We start from the raw sequence: 12,013 nt of genomic DNA, 5'->3' as shown, positions 1-12,013 counted from the left end.
TGACAAAGAAGAGATATGAAATTGTATTTGACGTGGTACACTGATGCTTCCATCTGAATATTGCTTTGTCATTGTTTTGATTAGAAACAATAAATGGTGTTGACAAACTCTGGGAATGATTTTTATAATGAAAGAATAGTGAAAGTGGAGAAGATTCAATAAATGATTTTTAAATAAAATGCTTTTCTTGAATATAAAAAAACTTGCTGTTGGCAGATGACGTTGTAGGAAATGTTACTCCAAGATAGACTGGTAGGACTTTTACCCTTTCCACTTCTCTGTCACTTCTTGTCTTTCTAGAGCATCTCATTACTTTCCTTTATGAATTCTTCCCCAAGGCTCTGGTGTTAGGGGCAGCCTTCATTTTCCATTTCAGTTCAAGGGACTTACCACTTAATTAAGTTATTCTCAAGACTGACGCTCAACTCCAAAGTTCCACTCATCATTTCACTTTTTAGAGCAGAGATCAACTGCATGATAGTGTACCTATTGATGGTCCCTGATGTCTCAGAGGCCCCTAGTTGTATATTCAGATGAGACTATCAACAGGGCCTTCCTCACATAACTGTAGGAAAAGGTCAAAACCCAGACCCCATAGAGAGACCTGGGACACTTCTAATTTACGAATGCAATTTTTAAAAATATTTAAAAATTAAATACCATGACACAAAATATAATACAATGGGAGTGAGTAATTCACAAGATCATATGATAATTTGTTTTTATTTTTTTGTTACACTTTATGTTCTAGGGTACATGTGCACAATGTGCAGGTTTGTTACATATGTATACATGTGCCATGTCAGTGTGCTGCACCCATTAACTGGTCATTTACATTAGGTATATCTCCTAAAGCTATCCCTCCCCTCTACCCCCACGCCACAACAGGACCTGGTGTGTTATGTTCCCTTTCTGTGTCCAAGTGTTCTTACTGTTCAATTCCCACCTATGAGTGAGAACATGCAGTGTTTTATTTTCTGTTCTTGCGATAGTTTGCTGAGAATGATGATTTCCAGCTGCCTCCATGTCCCTACAAAGGATATGAACTCATCCTTTTTTATGACTGCATAAAACTCATCCTTTTTTATGACTGTATTCCATGGTGTATATGTGCCACATTTTCTTAAGCCAGTCTGTTATTGATGGACATTTGGGTTCGTTCCAAGTCTTTGCTATTGTGAATAGTGCCACAATAAACATATGTGTGCATGTGTCTTTATAGCAGCATGATTTATAATCCTTTGGGTATATACCCAGTAGTGGGATGGCTGGATCAAATGGTATTTCTAGTTCTAGATCCTTGAGGAATTGCCACACTGTCTTCCACAATGATTGAACTAGTTTACAGTTCCACCAACAGTGTAAAAGTGTTCATATTTCTTCACAGCCTCTCCAGCACCTGTTGTTTCCTGACTTTTTTTTTTTTTTTGAGACGGAGTCTCGCTCTGTCGCCCAGGCTGGAGTGCAGTGGCCGGATCTCAGCTCACTGCAAGCTCCGCCTCCCGGGATCACACCATTCTCCGGCCTCAGCCTCCCGAGTAGCTGGGACTACAGGCGCCCGCCACCTCGCCCGGCTAGTTTTTTGTATTTCTTAATAGAGACGGAGTTTCACCCTGTTAGCCAGGATGGTCTCGATCTCCTGACCTCGTGATCCGCCCGTCTCAGCCTCCCAAAGTGCTGGGATGTTTCCTGACTTTTTAATGATCACCATTCTAACTGGTGTGAGATGGTGTCTCATTGTGGTTTTGATTTGCATTTCTCTGATGGCTAGTGATGATGAGCATTTTTTCATGTGTCTGTTGGCTGCATAGATGTCTTCTTTTGAGAAAAGCCTGTTCATATCCTTTGCCCACTTTTTGATGGGGTTGTTTGTTTTTTTTCTTGTAAATTTATTTGAGTTCTTTCTAGGTTCTGGATATTAGCCCTTTGTCAGATGAGTAGATTGCAGAATTGTTCTCCCATTCTGTAGATGCCTGTTTACTCTGATGGTAGTTTCTTTTTCCATGCAGAAGCTCTTTAGTTTAATTAGATCTCATTTGTCAACTTTGGCTTTTGTTGCCATTGCTTTTGGTGTTTTAGACATGAAGTCCTTGCCCATGCCTATGTCCTGAATGGTATTGCCTAGGTTTTCTTCTAGGATTTTTATGGTTTTAGGTCTAACATTTAAGTCTCTAATCCATCTTGAAATAATTTTTGTATTTGTATAAGGTGTAAGGAAGGGATCCAGTTTCAGTTTTCTACTTATGGCTAGCCAGTTTTCCCAGCAACATTTATTAAATAGGGAATCCTTTCCCCATTTCTTGTTTTTGTCATGTTTGTCAAAGATCAGATGGATGTAGGTGTGTGGTATTATTTCTGAGGGCTCTGTTCTGTTCCATTGGTCTATATCTCTGTTTTGGTATCAGTACCATGCTGTTTTGGTTACTGTAACCTTGTAGTATAGTTTGAAGTCAGGCAGCATGATGCCTCCAGCTTTGTTCTTTTGGCTTAGAATTGTCTTGGCAATGCGGGCTGTTTTTTGGTTCCATATGAACTTTAAAGTAGTTTTTTCCAATTCTGTGAAGAAAGTCATTGGTAGATTAATGGTGATGGCATTGATTTATAAATTACCTTAGGCAGTATGGCCATTTTCACGATATTGATTCTTCCTATCCATGAGCATGGAACGTTCTTCCATTTGTTTGTGTCCTCTTTTATTTCATTGGGGCAGTGGTTTGTAGTTCTCGAAGAGGTCCTTCACATCCCTTGTAAGTTGGATTCCTAGGTATTTTATTCTATTTGAAGCAATTGTGAATGGGAGTTCACACATGATTTGACTCTCTGTCTGTTACCGGTGTATAAGAATGCTTGTGATTTTTGCACATTGATTTTGTATCCTGAGACTTTGTGGAAGTTGCTTATCAGCTTAAGGAGATTTCAGGCTGAGATGATGGGGTTTTCTAAGTATACAATCATGTCATCTGCAAACAGGGACAATTTGACTTCGTCTTTTCCTCATTGAATACCCTTTATTTCTTTCTCCTGCCTGATTGCCCTAGACAGAACTTCCAACACTATGTTGAATAGGAGTGATGAGAGAGGGCATCCCTGTCTTGTGCCAGTTTTCAAAGGGAATGCTTCCAGTTTTTGCCCATTCAGTATGATAATGGCTGTGGGTTTGTCATAAATAGCTCTTATTATTTTGAGATACGTTCCATCAATACCGAATTTAGTGAGAGTTTTTAGCATGAAGGGCTGTTGAATTTTGTCAAAGGCCTTTTCTGCATCTATTGAGATAATCATACGGTTTTTGTCTTTGGTTCTGTTTATATGCTGGATTACATTTATTGATTTGTGTATGTTGAACCAGCTTTGCATCCTAGGGATGAAGCCCACTTGATCATGGTGGATAAACTATTTGATGTGCTGCTGAATTCGGTTTTCCAGTATTTTACTGAGGATTTTTGCATTAATGTTCATCAGGGATAGTGGTCTAAAATTCTCTTTTTTTGTTGTGTCTCTGCCAGGCTTTCCTATCAGGATGATGTTGGCCTCATAAAATGAGTTAGGGAGGATTCCCTCTTTTTCTATTGATTGGAATAGTTTCAGAAGCAATGGTACCAGCTCCTCCTTGTACCTCTGGTAGAATTCGGCTCTGAATCCCTCTGGTCCTGGACTTTTTTTGGTTGGTAGACTATTAACTCTTGCCTTAATTTCAGAGCCTGTTATTGGTCTATTCAGAGATTCAACTTCTTCCTGGTTTAGTCTTGGGAGGGTGTATGTGTCCAGGAATTTATCCATTTCTTCTAGGTTTTCTAGTTTATTTGCATAGAGGTGTTTATAGTATTCTCTGATGGTAGTTTGTATTTCTGTGGGGTCGGTGGTGATATCCCCTTTATCATTTTTTTATTGTGTCTATTGATTCTTCTCTCTTTTCTTCTTTATTAGTGTTGCTAGCAGTCTGTCAATTTTGTTGATCTTTTCAATAAACCAGCTCCTGGATTTGTTGATTTTTTGAAGGATTTTTTGTGTCTCTATCTCCTTCAGTTCTGCTCTGATCTTAGTTAGTATTTCTTGCCTTCTGCTAGCTTTTGAATGTGTTTTCTCTTGCTTCTCTAGTTCTTTTAATTGTGATGTTAAGGTGTCCATTTTAGAAATTTCCTGCTTTCTCTTGTGGGCATTTAGTGCTATAAATTTCCCTCTACACACTGCTTTAAATGTATCCCAGAGATTCTGGTATGTTGTATCTTTGTTCTCATTGGTTTCAAAGAACATCTTTATTTCTGCCTTCATTTGTTATGTATCCAGTAGCCATTCAGGAGCAGGTTGTTCAGTTTCCATGTAGATGAACAGTTTTGAGTGAGTTTCTTAATCCTGAGTTCTAGTTTGATTGCACTGTGGTCTGAGAGACAGTTTGTTATAATTTCTGTTCTTTTCTGTTTGCTGAGGGGTGCTTTACTTCCAATTATGTGGTCAATTTTGGAAGAAGTGTGATGTGGTGCTAAGAAGAATGTATAGTCTATTGATTTGGGGTGGAGAGTTCTGTAGATGTCTATTAGGTCCGCTTGGTGCAGAGTTGAGTTCAATTCCTGGATATCCTTGTTAACTTTCTGTCTCGTTGATCTGTCTAATATTGACAGTGGGGTGTTAAAGTCTCCCATTATTATTGTGTGGGAATCTAAGTCTCTTTGTAGGTCTCTAAGGACTTGCTTTATGAATCTGGGTGCTCCTGTATTGGGTGCATATATATTTAGGATAGTTAGCTCTTCTTGTTGAATTGGTCCCTTTACCATTATGGAATGGCTTTCTTTGTCTCTTTTGATCTTTTTTGGTTTAAAGTCTGTTTTATCAGAGACTAGGATTGCAACCCCTGCCTTTTTTGTTTTCCATTTGCTTGGTAGATCTTCCTCCATCCCTTTATTTTGAACCTATGTGTGTCTCTGCACGTGAGATTGGTCTCCTGAATACGGGAAACTGATGGGTCTTGACTCTTTATCCAATTTGCCAGTCTGTGTCTTTTCATTGGAGCATTTAGCCTATTTACATTTAAGGCTAATATTGTTTTGTGTGAACTTGATCCTGTCATTATGATGTTAGCTGGTTATTTTGCTCGTTTCTTGATGCAGTTTCTTCCTAGCATCGATGGTCTTTATATTTTGGCATGTTTTTGCAATGGCTGGTACCAGTCGTTCCTTTCCATGTTTAGTGCTTCCTTCAGGGTCTCTTGTAGGGCAGGCCTGTTGGTGACAAAATCTCTCAGCATTTGCTTGTCTGTAAAGGATTTTATTTCTCCTTCACTTATGAAACTTAGTTTGGCTGTATATGAAGTTCTGGGTTGAAAATTCTTTTCCTTAAGAATGCTGAATATTGGCCCCCACTCTCTTCTGGCTTGTAAAGTTTCTGCCAAGAGATCCTATGTCAGTCTGATGGGCTTCCCTTTGTTGGTAACCAGACCTTTCTCTCTGGCTGCCCTTAACATTTTTTCCTTCATTTCAACTTTAGTGAATCTGACAATTATGTGTCTTGGAGTTGCTCTTCTCAAGGAGCATCTCTGTGACATTCTCTGTATTTCCTAAATTTGAATGTTAGCCTGCTTTGCTAGGTTGGGGAAGTTCTCCTGGATAATATCCTACAGTGTTTTCCAACTTGATTCCATTCTCCCCGTCACTTTCAGGTACACCAATCAGATGTAGATTTGGTCTTTTCACATAGTCCCATATTTCTTGGAGGCTTTGTTCATTTCTTTTTACTCTTTTTTCTCTAAACTTCTCTTCTCGCTTCATTTCATTCATTTGATCTTCAGTCACTGATACCCCTTCTTCCAGTTGATCGAGTTGGTTACTGAAGCTTGTGCATTTGTCACGTAGTTCTTGTGTCATGGTTTTCAGCTCTATCAGGTCATTTAAGGACCTCTCTACATTCATTATTCTAGTTAGCCTTTCGTCAAATCTTTTTTCAAGGTTTTTAGATTCTTTGCGATGGGTTCGAACTTCCTCCTTTAAAAGCTCACAAAAGTTTGATCGTCTGAAGCCTTCTTCTCTCAACTCATCAGAGTCATTCTCCGCCCAGCTTCTTTCCATTGCTGGCAAGGAGTTGTGTTCCTTTGGATGAGGGAGATGCTCTGATTTTTAGAATTTTCAACTTTTCTGCACTGCTTTTTCCCCATCTTTGTGGTTTTATCTACCTTTGATCTTTTATGATGGTGATGTACAGATGGGGTTTTGCTGTGGATGTCCTTTCTGTTTGTTAGTTTTCCTTCTAAAAGTCAGAACCTTCAGCTGCAGGTCTGTTGGAGTTTGCTTGAGGTCCACTCCAGACATTGTTTTCCTGTGTATCAGCAGTGGTGGCTGCAGAAGAGTGAATAATGCTGAACAGCAAATGTTGCTGCCTGATTGTTCCTCTGGAAGCTTCGTCTCAGAGGGGTACCCAGCCATGTGAGGTGTGAGGTGTCAGTCTGCCCCTAGTGGGGGGTGTCTCCCAGTTAGGCTACTCGGGGGTCAGGGACTCACTTGAGCAGGCAGTCTGTCTGTTTTCAGATCTCAAACTCCATGCTGGGAGAACCACTACTCTCTTCAAAGCTGTCAGACAGAGACATTTAAATCTGCATAGGTTTCTGCTGCCTTTTGTTTGGCTATGCCCTGTCCCCAGAGGTGGAGTCTGCAAAGGCAGGCAGGCCTCCTTGAGCTGCCGTGGGCTCTACCCAGTTGGAGCTTCCTGGCCGCTTTGTTTGCCTACTCAAGCCTCAGCAATGGTGGGTGCCCCTCCCCCAGCCTCGCTGCCACCTTGCAGTTAGATCTCAGACTGCTGTGCTAGCAATGAGGGAGGCTCCGTGGGTGTGGGATCCTCTGAGCCAGACGTGGGATATAATCTCCTGATGTGCCGTTTGCTAAGACCCTTGGAAAAGCACAGTGTTAGGGTGGGAGTGACCTGATTTTCCAGGTGCTGTGTGTCACAGTTTCCCTTGGCTAGGAAATGGAATTTCCTTCCCCCTTGCGCTTCCCAGGTGAGGTAATGCCTTGCCCTGCTTCAGGTCTCGTTCATTGGGCTGAACCCACTGTCCTGCACCCACTGTCTGACACACCCCAGTGAGATGAACCCAGTACCTCAGTTGGAAATGCAGAAATCACCCATGTTCTGTGTTGCTCATGTTGGGAGCTGGAGGCTGGAGCTGTTCCTATTTGGCCATCTTGGAACCGCCCCCAGTAAGAGTATTTATAAACATAAATTTAGGTGGGTGTTGTAGAGTTCAATTCAAGTTCAAATTTGGGGCTTTTTGTAAACGTTAGTCACAGATTAATTGCTGACATATTGTATCCCTTATTAGGGATACAGCATTATGATAAATTTCTAGGAGAAAAATACCTAAATCACATTGTGGTCATGTTTCTAGTGGAAATAAAACTTAACCTAGAAGACAAAGCCATAATTCTTCATTCAAATATGATACTGAATTGCTGTGTGGCCATCGATAAACCACATAACTTCCCTGGACTTTTTTTCATTTTTTTTTTTTTTTATTGGCGATAGTATTAGTTACCACATTGAATGTAATTGGATATGGTGTAAGGGCAAATTAATTTGTAGATATGAAATATTTTTGAACTATAGAAGACTTTTGGACTTAAAATGGTAATGATGATGCAGCCCCCTTTCCTCATGAAAAATAATTTAAAATAACAAGAAGGAAATTCCACCTTTAATGAAAGGAATCTTCAGCCAAATATAGGAAGAAGGGCTCCAGAGCCCAGTATGCCATTTTAGAAGTAGATGGTATGCCTGTCTGAGAAAACAATCTCTTATTTGCAAGAATGCACTCTGTGGCAAGTGCATGCCTGGAAGCCAGTGAACATGAAGCAACTGGAGGATGGGAGGCTGAGTCAGGAGACATTGAGGCTTACCACTTGTATGAAAGGAGTCAGAAAGTGGAGCAAGCTGGAAGAGAAACTCCTTTAGAAGCAGTCCTGAGTGCCATCTCTCTCTCGCCTGGGGAGAATTAAAGGCTAAACTAGACATAGGAGTACATTTTTGTGCATTTCATGGTCAGCCTCTGACAATTACTGTTGTGCTATATCCCACTCTGACCCTCCTCCCATAGTTCCAAATACTCACTATATTCAAAGATAAATTGCCAGCATATAGTCTATGAAGACTCACCATGTGAAGAAAAGACCACTGCAGCATAAATACCATTGTATTAAAATAATTAGAATAGAAAGCAGTTGAAAAATATTCACCAGGAAAATTTTGTCATGGAGAAAATGAAATTAATTCCCAAATGTATTACTAAATTAAGCAATATACAGTAACAAAACAATAACTTATTTGAAATATGTCTCAAAGCAGACATTCAGGAAACAGAAAATTCAGGAAGAAATATAGCAAGGAAACAGAAGGAAATGACTCTTAAGCAGATAAAACAAGAAAATTAATATATTAGTTTGTTCTCATGCTGCTACAAAGAACTACCCAAGACTGGGTAATTTATAAAGGAAAGAGGCTTAATTGACTCACAGTTCTGCATTGCTGGGGAGGCCTCAGGAAACTTACAATCATGGCAGAAGAGGAAACAACCATGTCCTTCTTCACATGGCAACAGGAGAGAGAAGTGCAGAGTGAAGTGGGGAAAAGCCCCTTATAAAACCATCAGATCTTGTGAGAACTCACTCACTATCACAAGCACAACATAGGGGAAACTGCCCCCATGAGGTCTCTCCCATGAGGTCCCTCCGCCAACACATGGGGATTACAATTCAAGATGAGATTTTAGTTGGGGACACAGGGAAACCTTATTAAGTATAGGGAAGAATAGTAGAAAAGAATGTTAAATCTAAAGATACATTGGAAATAACCTAAGGGAGAATAGAAACTGAAAATATCAAAAAGCATGTGAAGATTGAAAAAATGAAGCAAAATAGATTAACATGAACAATGAGTTAAAACAATTGTCAGGGTAGATGAATGAAAATAATTTGTTAGAAAACTCCAAACAGAAAACAGGAAAGTTCAGCATACACATAAGTGGTATGCCTGAAAAGGAGAAATGAACATATGGAGAAAAAAATGTTTAAAGTTACTTTTTCCAGATGTGAAGAAGTTTTGAGAATAAGCATTTTTGACTTTAATCTTTTGTTTGGAAGCCCAACATTATGAAAATAGTTATGCAAAATGATCACCATCAATATCCTAATCCACTTGCCTTTCAAAACACAATCATCCCTTAGTATCTTCAAGCGATTATTTCCAGTGTTCCCAGAAGATACCAAAATTCACTGATGCTCAAGTTCTTTGGGGTATGTATTCAGAAACCACCAATATAGAAGGCCAACTGGAACAGGGAATCTTTTGGGGAGTCTGAAAGGAGATTAAGTCCTAAACAAAGGGTGACCTCAGAATTCCTCTCAGTAACATTCCACATTAGGAAAAGAACAGGTCAGTGCCTCTCCAGTGCTTTCAGGAAAAGGCAGTGTAACCCATGTTCCTAAACTCAGTCAGTGTATCTTTTAAAGTAAGGCAACTGACAAAGTTTTCAACATGTAGTACTGCTCAGAATCTAGTTGCCAGATTCCTTTAAAAATATTCTGACAATAAAAATGAATAGAGGAATTATGGCAAAAGAACTGTTGATAAACATTAAATATGTTGAAAATATTAAATATTTCTAACTGTAGTAATAAGTAAAAATATTTCTGAGAATTATGTTTACAGAACAGAATGAAAATGTTACAAAGGATAGTAACATTGAAAAAATTTATCTGATACAATTTAGGACGAAAAGTGGAAGAGAAGGTGAGAGGCAGGATACATATGGTGAATTCTTCATCTTTTATAGCTGAAGGCAAAAAAATGCCACTTAATGGTGATGTATTAAATAACATAGCATAAACATACAAAGGCATAAAAATGTAGTAAAACAAAGTGTGTAAACAGTTAAAATTAGGTAATGCAATAAGAGAAGTGATTGGAGAGTAAGTGGAGGTATAAATTTTGTCAGTATTACAGTGAAAGGTCAGTAGATAATAGATAAAGAAAAAGAAATACCGGATTAAAAGTATTATATTGGCCAGGCACAGTGGCTCATGCCTGTAATCCCAGGACTTTGGGAGGCCGAGGCAGGCGGATCACCTGAAGTCAGGAGTTTGAGACCAGCCTGGGCAATGTGGTGAAACCACATCTCCACTAAAAATACAAAAATTAGCCGGGCATTGTGGCAGGTGCGTGTAATCCCAGCTGTTCAGGAGGCTAAGGCAGGAGAATTACTTGAACCCAGGAAGCAGAGGTTGCAGTGAGCCGTGATTGTGCTGTTGCACTCCAGGCTGGGTGACAAGAGCGGGACTCCGTCTCAAAAAAATAAAAAATAAAAAGTATATCACATTGTATTTAAAAGATAACACAAAAGGTAATAGAAAAACCTGAGACCTTCAGATTATTAATAATAAATTATTAATAGTAACACAAACAAGCACAAAAAGAACGAAGTGAAATATTGAAGGAAAAAAAAACTAGTATCATCATAAGGCATACCAAAACACAATATAACTGATTCTGAAAATATCTACCATATTAATAAGGGCACTATTTATCAAATTTAGTAAGAAAGTTATTTATTTTCACAAGAAATCAACAGGAATGGATATCTATGCATCACATAACATAGACTCACATTCCATAATGGAAAATCTACAGAAATTTCAGGGCAAAAGAGAAGAAAACATATTAGTTGCAGGAAACTTAATTCAGTGTGTGAAAACTATTAGTAAAAACTAGTAAGCAAATAGAAGACTGCTAAAACATGATTGATTTCAAAATGTTACATATCATTGTGTTTTTCTTCATTAAAGATATGTCTTCATAAATTCTCTAAAATTTTTAAACCGTTTTCTCTTAAATTGGATTAATGGTTTCTGAATTAAGAACATTTAAAAAAATCTTTAAGAAACTGCTTTCAACTTTATCTTTCAAGTTTCTGTGCTATTCACACTTAGTCTTCACTGACTCCTACATGAACTGAAGCTCTAAGTGTAGGACTAAGAGCAAGTGTTAGAAATTTGGAGGCCCTACTACGGTAGGTCTCTCACTTTTGTAAAGAATCAGATGCTCAGTTGGCTGGAAGGATAGAGAAAGGAAAAATAGAGTCCCTTTTCTCAAAGCCCCCAAGTCCAGCAGGGAAAACACACCTTATATATCATAATAATAGAATATGCAATATAAGCTCCAGTGTATGCAGAGGGAAAGGGACTTTGGTGGAAGCAGCTAAAAGGATCTTGTAAAAATATAAATTAGGTCTTATGATGCAAGAATCTAGCCTGTTTTAACATGGATTGGATGACTTACTTATCAGAGACTTGGAACAAAAAATAGTGGATATGGATCACAGTTTTCTGTGATCGTTGGAGGAAAAATGTGACAAAATCCTATATGCTGTCCTTGGGATGCCCTCCTGACATCCCCATTCCCTCTCTGTTGCTTGTGCTTACAGTAGAGAAGGCTCTTCTCCTAACAGGCACTTCTCAAATTCCAGATCTCATTTTTCTGTCTTCTCTTAGGTACCTCAGACTTCTGACCTTTTTTCTGGTTACTAATACAGACTTTCATTGTTTTTCTCTTTTGCTGTATCTATAAATATTGTGATTTCTCAGAAATTTTGTTTTGTATGTGTTTATGAGACAATTGGCCAGATGAGGCTACAAGAGGAGACACAGGAGAGACTCAAGAAAATAAAGTATTTTTTACTCACAGGTCCTAGAGACAGGAGGCATGCCATACATGGCAACATGGGGAAGACCAGAGTGGTCAGGAGGCAGAAACAGGAGCAAGGTAAGTTGTAAGGCATGGCCTTTATTGGGGTTTCTGAGAGAAAGGTAAGGCAGGGTAGGATGAACAATTTAGGACTACTTTGAATAATTTCTCCAGACTTTGGGAAACAGCAGTGTTCTCTAGTTGCCTGGTACCTGGCCCTGGGTTGCTTAAGACAGAAGAATATTGTTTCCGGGGTATATGGGCAAGGTAACGGAAGTGTGGCTCTAGGTTGGTTAGT

At 39.0% G+C, this 12,013-nt stretch overlaps 1 protein-coding gene and 1 long non-coding RNA gene across 6 annotated transcripts in view; one reads left to right on the top strand and one right to left on the bottom strand.

Moving 5' to 3' along the window:
* The window catches only part of NRG3 (neuregulin 3), a 1,087,509-nt gene that overhangs the window by 346,778 nt on the left and 728,718 nt on the right, over positions 1-12,013 (top strand). The window lies entirely within an intron of this gene.
* LOC112631994 lies at positions 9,097-11,894 on the bottom strand. Its single transcript, XR_003121235.1, has 3 exons — positions 11,714-11,894; positions 11,454-11,592; positions 9,097-9,330 (listed from the first exon to the last, which is right to left on the bottom strand). It is a non-coding gene; the product is annotated as an uncharacterized LOC112631994 (long non-coding RNA).

This window comes from Theropithecus gelada, chromosome 9 (genome assembly GCF_003255815.1).
Source record: "Theropithecus gelada isolate Dixy chromosome 9, Tgel_1.0, whole genome shotgun sequence".
NCBI classification, from domain to species: Eukaryota; Metazoa; Chordata; class Mammalia; order Primates; family Cercopithecidae; genus Theropithecus; species Theropithecus gelada.
The sequence above is the reverse complement of the archived record's forward strand: the minus strand, read 5'-3'. Positions and strand labels throughout refer to the sequence as shown.